Below are 10,140 nucleotides of genomic sequence, written 5' to 3' on the forward strand. Positions count from 1 at the left end.
TTTTACTCTCAACAATATGGCACGACATCACCCCTCGTGCTTTTACTCTCAATAATATGGCACGACATCACCCTTCGTGCTTTACACTCTCCCTCACATGATAATGTCTATACAATGGCACGACATCACCCTTTATGCTTTACACTCTTCCTTACCAAGCATATGTATATCGATGACAAACATGGCAGTAAGCATAAATAACATAAAGGATAGAGTTTTAACGGATATTCCAAACAAATCCCAATCATAACTTTCCAAGCCAACAATGATTCAATAACCCCTCAAGAACCTTATTATTCAAATACTTCCACAAATGATCCACAACACAAGTATAAAGTCTAGTATCTCAAGAATATCGGCCGTAGTAATGTAGTAATGATTACGCATAGTGATGACCGAATTAGACACGTCAATGTATACTCAGAACTCGGTCAAATTTGATCAAGTTATAATAAGCTAAGTCTTGATTTCTGACATTTAATACTATGTTCTTAGTAGCTAAGAGTCAAGTAAGGCATGAAGCAGGAAGGTCACGTAATTCTACAAACACAAATATAACATAATCCACCCTCGAGCATGATTAACCCTGGCACATACATATACACTCGTTACCTCATATATGTATCACCCCCGTATGTAGCAAACAATGTCAAATAGGAGGAAAAATTCCCTCAACAAAGTTAGGCAAGACACTTACCTTAATTCGGCTAACTCAACACTCAATTTAGTCTTTTTCCTTTACAAATTTGCCTCCGCTCGACTCAATCTAACCAACGACGACTTGAATACATCACACAATGCAAGAGAAAATAATTTCAATTAATAAAGCTGTGATTTTTATTAGATTTCTAAAATGTCAACAAAAGTCAAACCCCGGGCCCGCCCGGTCAAAACCCGGGTCGAAAGGTGGGTCTTGACTACCCATAGCTTCACGAGTCCACATATGTGTTTTGTTTTCAAATCCGAGTCCTATTCGACTCTCAAATCTTAAATTTTCATTCTTCAAAACTTTGACAAAATTCTCAAATTATTCCATAGATTTCTCATGAATTTGATGTTAAATCTTATATAAAATCATGAAATATAGTTGAAAATTGATTAGAGGTACTTACCCAATGATTTGGTATGAAAATCCCTTGACAAAATCACCTCTCATCGAAGTTAGGGTTCAAAATATATCAAAATGAAGCTAAGTCTCGGAATTCTCAACATTTAACAGGTTGCAGATGTCGCATTTGTGATAGGGCGTTAGCAAATCTGACCCTCGCAAATGGGACCCCCGCAAATGCAAACAATATATTGCAAATGCGAACAAGAGGTTTTCCTGCTAAGGTCGCATTTGCGACCAAAGGGCTTCGCAAATGCGGAAAGGGACCATCATAAATGCGAGGAATTCTTCGCAAAATCAAATTCCTGCCCAGCAGCCTGAGATCGCAAATGCGATGACACCAACATCAGCAATCAAAGATTATGAAAAATCATTCTGAAACCAATCTGAAACTCACCCGAGCCCTCGGGGCTCCAAACCAATCATGCACCCAAGTCCAGAAACATAACACGAACTCGATCGCGCGCTCAAATCAACAAAATAACTTCTAAAACCACGAATCGGACGCCAAAATACATGAAGATCAAACTAAACTTCAAGAACTTCTAGAATCACAACCTAGCGTTCGAACCATATCAAATCAACTCCAAACGGCGCCAAATTTTGCAGACAAGTTCCATATGACGAAACTAACCTAATCGAAGCTTTAAATCACGCATAACACAAACTTGAAACGATGAATCACACCTCAAGTCAAAATAATGAACTTTGAAATTTCAACTTCTACAACCGATGCCGAAACCTATCAAATCATCTCCAATTGACCTCAAATTTTGCACACAAGTCACATTTTTCATTACAGACCTATTCCAACTTTCGGAATCGGAATCCGACCCTGATATAAAAAAGTACACTCCCGGTCAAACTTCCCAAAAATCTAACTTTCGTCAATTCAAGACTAATTCGACTACGGACCTCCAATTACAATCTGGAAGCGCTTCTAAGTCCAAATTCACCCAACGGAGCTAACAGAACCGACGAAACTCCATTCCGAGGTCAAATGCTAAGAAGCCAAACTTGGTCAATTCTTCCAACTTATAGCTCAAATCTTGAAGTTCATTCTTCCAAATCGATTCCGGATAACTTGAAAAACCAATAGCGACGATTTACGCAAGTCATAACACATCGTACGGAGATACTCATGCCCTCAAAAAACCGAGCGAAGTGCAGATACTCAAAACAACCAGTCGGGCTTAAACATACGTTCGTCCTCGAACGTGCCAGGAGTCGTTCCAAAGCTATCAAATCACGGTGTAACCTTACTATGCATAAACCCGGGGGTGATCCCACGTCACCATGATCCACATAAGCCTTCCAATACAACATATCTAGAGATCCTTATTTTGACCTTGGTCCTTAAACCTTAGAACCCAATCTCTATCATCCATAATTCATTACAAGACTCGAATCCCACATCTACACATTGTATAAGTCTGAACAAGCTGTATCAAGTCATACCCATAACCCAAGATGTAATCACATGATATATACCTCATCACTTCGATACTCACAGTAGGGACTGCTGACCACCATTACTGCCCAAAAACAAATCTGGTGCCGGTAGCAAACCTCGTATCGATTAGAACCTCGTTCAAAACCCTCATACCCTACCGATGATGAAAGAAACACGCATAACTGCTTAACCACTACTCATACGACCAGGGCCATTGTCCAAATCCTCAGCAAAAATATAGTATTATTCTTCCAAACCTTCCTCATCCCAATACAATAGTACAAATCTCAGGTCTAGAAACCTCATCTTAGCCAATACAAGTAGCCCACCGACAAGTATCAACAATAATCATATGGAGCCCCACACAACCCGGTTTTGTACACTAATAAGTAATAATTCAAACATGACAGATCACAGTAAGAAAGCCAAATAAGAAAACTACTAAGCAAGTTAAGCATGCAGGGAAAGTTTAGCATTTTACTATGAACTATTTGCAACAAGGTGAAAGCAAAATACACGAAATAGGAATAAGAAGTCACATTTCATCACTGTACCATTGCTGCCTGCAACCCGATCCCATCATATCAATCCATATAGGGTACTCATCGAGCTATAATACTCGGGCTCACCGATCACATGTGCGTCAACATCAAGCACAATAGAGTGCACAAAAATATAATTGTGGGAAAATTATTGGAAACAAACAATACTGAGAAGTACAAGCACAACTATGGTGTAATAAGAAAATCAACATCACGAAGGCCACCTCGCCCATAGTGCTATGAGGCCTAAACTGTATCACAATATACGTGTGAAGAATCATGTATGTTAATACCCAATTTTTCCTTCATATTTTCTAAAAATGCATATATACTTTCAAAATGGCATATTTGCATCATCATTTAGTTTACAAACCTATACAAGCATTTTCTATAATTGTCCATAATTTTAAAGCTCTAAATCAATTTCTTTCTATATTTTTATTATAAATATCTAATAATTATCCTTTAAATTATTTTGTGATGACTTAATCATCCAAACTTATTATTTACACCAACATATATGTTTTATAATATTTTACTTTATTTTTTCTATAATTGCATTTGCATCTTTAGGCTAATTGCATATTTTTGCAATAATAGCCTATATTTATGTATAATTACTTTATTTGTTCCAAAGTAGCTTTTTATATTTTTATAATGTTAATTTATTATTTTCAATCATTTTAGTGCACAAACAATAGTTTTTGTTATTTATTAATTACTTTTATAAATTATTTTTGATAAATATTGGGTATTTAAACAACAACCCAATTTTTAAACCAATTTCGGACCAAATGAATGGCCCAAACACTCAAATACCTAGCCCAATTACCCCATCCCAAAGCCAAACGACCCATGTCTAATACCCGGTCGCGACCCACTTCTAAACGACCCGCCCGTCCAATTTTTTTTATCTCAGCCGTTGATCTCTCAATATCAACGGCCATCGTCCACTCCCCCCTCTTAAATTAACCTAACCCAGAACCCTACCCATTTCCCTTTAATCCGCTGCCCCTAAACGCTCAATTCTCCTATTCTCTCTTCTGGAGAACCCTAGCCACCTCCCCCTTAATCCCCTCTCCTAATCCCACTGATAACGGGATTCGACTATCATTCTCTTGCCATATTCGAATCCTTTTGGTGTTGGTTGTCCGTTTGTGGTATTACCTAGGTGCTTGCCTAAACATAGCAAGCAATATCTTCCGAAATCGAACCAAAGTGGTTCGAATCTTTGATTTTGAGCACTATTTCATCTACAAACGTTCAATACTATACTGTGTGAGTTCGATTTTGTTTGGATTCTGCTGATTTACACTTTTCCTTAAAAAAAACTAAGGTTTACAGATTTTCTCTCTTAAATTGATTTTAAATCGATTTGCATGTTTCTTTTCCTTGTTTGTTGCTTAAATTATTCGGTTTCCTTATATATTTGCTCGATTTTCACTGCTATATAAACCCCTCTCCCATTCCCTTTTGGACGGACCTTGAATCACAAAATTTCCACTAAAAAGCTAAAGATCTTCACTCTGTTGTTCGCTTATTCTCTTGTTCTACTTTGGTTCTTGGCCAGCTGAAAGCCAAGGCCACCAGAATTCCTATTTCTCTCGACCTTCCTTGGGTGTGAGAATTACCCTGGGTTCCTTGAAGCCCTTGGGAACTTGATGCATCTAAGGTCCTAGGTTATACTACTTTGTTGACGTTCAAAGTGATTTTGTTCTTTTCTTGTTTGTCTACTTGTCAATCAGTAACTGGTGAGTTTTTTAGCCCTTCAAATGTTCATTCTCTTATACTCCTGATTAGCATATGCACGCCTATGAAATTGCATAACCTAATGTGTTTTTAGACTATCTCTATGTGTAACTCTGCTTATATTATGAACCTCTCTAGCATTTGCTCATGCCTAAATTATCAGTTCTAAAATGTATTTGTGTTTAACTTGAGCAATTTAGACTATTTGAAGTTTGTTTAGCTTAATGTATTGGTACTTTGAGTGTTTAACATTGGTTATATGACATCAGTTTGTTTCCTGCCTTGTCCTGGATTTCTATAGTGATTGATTTGTATCTGTGATATGCTCCAATCCATGCTAAGACCCTCATTCTAGCTATGATTTGCTCCTATGATCATTTTATTCACTTAGTATGTCCTTAGCTTGTCTAACTCTGTACTCCCTAGCAACTAGTTGGAACCTTTTAGAATAGCTTCTTAACTTGTGTTCCCTATAACATTTGATTATGTTTGCCTTATTGGTGTGAGTTGCACTGTTCAACCCCTGGTTCTTAGCATAATTTGACCCTTAGGCTTGAACCTGTTAAGTTAATGTTCTGTTGTTTGTCCTATTTGGCATAATGCCTTACTTATTAATTTCGTAATCCCGGAAGCCATAATCCCCCTTGCTTTCTTTCCTTGCCTTAATGTGCTAAGTGTGGACTTATGATATTAACCTATCTCTTGAGTTTTCTTATCCTCTGTGTTGATATGTTTATTATGTGATCACCTTTACAATGCCTGTTTCTAAAAATCCAAATGCACTTCTTCAAACTCTTCCATTTGACTTCTATTTTCACTCTCACTGGTTACTTACCCTATTCTGAACCTATAATTCTTGGCTGGCTGAAAGCCAAGGCCACTAAAGCTTTTTCTATTAACCTCCCTAGTGTGAGCACTGCTTGGGGGTCCATTTTGAAACCCTTGTGAACTCTGACACACTAGGGCCTGAGGTTCTTTGGCCATTTCCCTGTTGAATGTGCAAATTGACTTGTGTAAGTGATTATTTCCTGGATCCTATGATCAAACCATGACTGTTGGGTTTGGTTCAATTTCTCCTATTGTTTTTTGGGCTATGTTGAGATATGTGTGGAGAAAGAGCTTATTTGAAGGCTTGTCAATGCTGGATATCTTTTGGGTCTGTCTTAGGTCTACTATTATTGCTTGTACTACTTTGTAATTTATTCATTATTAGGCTGTAATAATTCTGTAATAACAATTGGGGTGATAGTGAAATTGGGAAATGGGTATCTCTTAATATTTGCATGAAAAAGGGTAGAAAGCATGTTTATAGGATTTGCATGATCTATTTGCTATTCGACTTGTTATATGTGAATATCTTTGTGTACTATTAGAAATCATGTCATTAGGGGATCACACACTCACATAATCTGTATGTTGTCAATGCATGAGTATTCTATCTATTCTTGTGTCTACTGCTATGTGTTGCTAGACAAAATTCCTATAGGAAATAATTGCTAATGACCGCTCCTTAATCTTCTCAATATATATATCATGCGCATATGGTTTTAGCTAATTAATTCGCTATTGCAATCTCATCGTCCATCTATAAAGCATGCATATAGGAGCTAATTGTATGAGAATTGGTCCCAATCATCAATTGTTAGAGATCCTGCCTATAGGGTATTACTACTCGCCTAAAAATGTTAATTTTCCAAACGATGTCTGCTGTTCGTTTATGTTACTGTCAGAAAAGCATGTATAATTCTAGGCTCTTCTCCAACAGATTTCATTGTCACTTAGTGCATAAATCACCTAGAAACAACATCTATATAATCTCTAATCAGCGTGCAACAATAGTATAATTATTTGGAGATAAGCAGCGCCTAGTCTTTGAAACCTCTTGTATGTTTTAATGCATAGTCACATAGAAACCACGACTATAAGGCTTAAGGTTTTTAATTTTGAAATTTGTCTGCTGCCTATAACATGAATTTGCTCGCGTGCATTTGTTGCTTATATATGGATGCCGACTTGAGCCATTTATTGTCTTTATGTGCAGTCTTACATGTTTTGAATGTCGCTTAGATTTATCATTTTTTGAGCAACCTAAGTAAAGTCTAGAACCATCCAAATAGAGGTCCAAAACCTCCTGGACCATAAGTATGGAACGGGTAGTGCACGCATAGTGTATGACCTATAATTGAATTAGAACGCTTTTAGGTAATAACTTTAACATAGTAATCGGGTAGCAGGAGATGATAGTCTGTACCCGCTAAATAATACGAGTAACACTCCATCTTGAGGGAGTTACAAAGTATTATTTATGTTGCACGGGGTGATCCCTTAAGCTAAAAAACTTAGGACCCCCCATTTTTTACTTGAATCAAGTGTTTGTATTTACTCGAAGTTTTTGATAATCAAACTTCCCAAACCTCTTGTTTTCTCTATCTTTGTTTATCTGACTAATTCATATAATTCAAGTTCGGTCGGGACCCACAGTTGTGGACCTCGAAGAGTGCCTAACGCCTTCTCTTCGAGGTAATTTCGAGTCCTTACCCAATCTTTGGTGATGCAAATAAGTCAAACCCGAGTCATGTGCAAATAGGTGCCCTAACACAACTTAAAAACCGTTAGGTGGCGACTCTTCTCTTTTAATACCTCCTTAAAAGAGTTGTCAAATGTCAAAACCCGATTTTGTAAGAAAAAGGGGCGTGATAGCATGGCGACTTTGCTGTCATGTTTATAGGATTTTTGTGATCTATTTGCTATACGACTTGTTATATGTGAATCTCTTTGTGCATTATTAGAAATTATGTCATTAGGGGATCACATACTTCACATAATCAGTATGTTGTCAATGCATGAGTATTCTATCTATTCTTGTGTCTACTGCTATGTGTTGCTAGACAACATGCCTATAGGAAATAATTGCTAATGACTGCTCCTTAATCTGCTCAGTAGATATCATGCCCATAGGATTTTAACTAATTAATTTCGCTATTACAATCTTATCGTCCATCTAGAAATCATGTAGGAGCTAATTGTATGAGAATCAATTCCAATCGCCAAGCTTTAGAAATCACGCCTATAGGATATCACTACTCGCCTTTTCAAACGTTGTTTTATTGTTTATCCACGCGATTATTAGGAAGCATATTAATTTTGATCATTTCCAATAAGCTCTGTTGTTCCTTATTGTATAAATCACTTAGAAATCATGCCTATAGATGTGTCCACTGATAATCTGTAATAAGCCACTTAACAGCATTTGGCATTTACCAATTGGTAATTTGGAAATCATTAGGTCTAAAAATGGCTTGCGCATCTGAATCAAATCATCTAGAAACCATGCCTATAGAGTTTAACAACCGCAACCCCTTCAATTCTGAAAACTGCCTAATATGTAAAATCTGTTTGCGTGCAATTGTTTGCCTAATTGCGGAGGCTAATATGAGCCTTTAATTGGATCTAATTACAGTCCTATTTGTTTTGAATTGTCGCCTAGTTTTAACATTTTTGAGCAGCCTAAGTTAAGTCTAGAACCACCCAAAAATAGAGGTCTAAATGCCTCGTGGATCATAAGTATGGGCCAGGTAGTGCACGCATAGGGTACGACCTATAATTAAATTAGAACGCTTTTAGGTAACAATTTTAACATAGTAATCGGGTAGCAGGAGATGATAGTCTGTGCCCGCTGAATAATACGAATAACACCCCATCTTGAGGGAGTTACGAAGTATTATTTATGTTGCACAGGGTGATCCTTTAGACTAAAAAACTTAGGACCCCCCATTTTATCCTTGAATCAAGTGTTTGTATTTAGTCGAAGTCTTTGATAATCAAACTTCTTGTTTTCTTTGTCTTTGTTTATCTGACTAATTCATATAATTCAAGTTTGGCCGGGACCCACAGTTGTGGACCTCGAAGAGTGCCTAAGACCTTCTCTTCGAGGTAATTTCGAGCCCTTACCCGATCTTTGGTGATGCAAACTAGTCAAACCCGAGTCATATGCAAATAAGTGCCTAACGCACCTTAAAAACCGTTAGGTGGCGACTCTCCTCTTTTAATACCTCTTTAAAAGAGTTGTCACATGTCGAAACCCGATTTCGCGAGAAAAAGGGGTGCGACATCATGGCGACTCTGCTGGGGATATTTAGGCTCTTACCATAGCAAACTTGGTTTATATGAATTAGTCTTCTCTGATAAACGTGTTTCCTTGTTTTTTTATTATTTTTCTGCTACATGAATATCCCTCTCTCGTTTCCCTTTTTATTCTGCATGCACACCCTTTCCCCTATTCTCCCCTTATTTGAATTCTTATTACTATGCAAATCCCTTCCCTTATCTTCCCTTCTTTGCTCAAATTGGCTCTAACATGCATATTCCTTTTTCTAGTCATACTTATTTGCTTCAAGTCACCTTTTAAATTGCTATATCATGTCTCTCCCCACCCTTACTCCCTCGCTTACTTTATTGCAACTTCCACATTGCTCGAACTAACTTCTTCTTGTTTTCCTTTCTTTTCACGTCTTTACGTTTCATTTTAATACTGCATTTGTTGTTTTCATCATGCAAAATATTTGACAACGTGTTGTTTATATTTGCATAAAGCATGCTCCACATCATATTCTACTCGTGCCTTATTAATACCATAACGGCACTTGATGAGTGTCCGCACTCTTCCAAAATCACCCTTTAAATTTGAAAAGGCTTATTTGCGGTAAAACTAGTCGATCAGCGGTGCAGTCGACAATTCCGTGCCTTTCCCTCTCAAGTTGTCCGCTTGAGGGTACCGGTTTAGACTCTTCTAGAAACCCTACTCTAATATTAACTGTACATGCATCATGTTCAAATCTAGTATGAGTTAGAACGTTGTCCGCGTGATAACCCGCTAAGGCAAGCCTTGTCCAATGTATGCCGGGATTTCCTAATCCCAATGGACACTATCACGATATGTGCATTATTTGGAGAAAACATGCATGTATGCCTATCATTAATGTGTAAATAGTCAAATCCGGAGGGGAAAGGGCTAACTTTATTTGTTTTGCAGAAATGAGGCACGAAGTCCCCAAGTTTGGCATGGTTCAAAATATCCCACCTTTGTTGCTGGATTGGTGGAAAAACCTCTCACTAAGTGACAAAAACCATGTAAAAAGAGTCCTCGGGAATTTACCCTATTTATTAGACATTCAGCCAAACAATGCATTAATTGAGGCCGCCACCATGTTTTGGGATGAGAAGAGATCCCTCTTCCATTTTGGCGACATAGAAATGACTCCTCTTTTAGAGGAAATAGGAGGCTTCGC

This window comes from Nicotiana tabacum, chromosome 15, assembly GCF_000715075.1.
Source record: "Nicotiana tabacum cultivar K326 chromosome 15, ASM71507v2, whole genome shotgun sequence".
Taxonomy (NCBI): Eukaryota; Viridiplantae; Streptophyta; class Magnoliopsida; order Solanales; family Solanaceae; genus Nicotiana; species Nicotiana tabacum.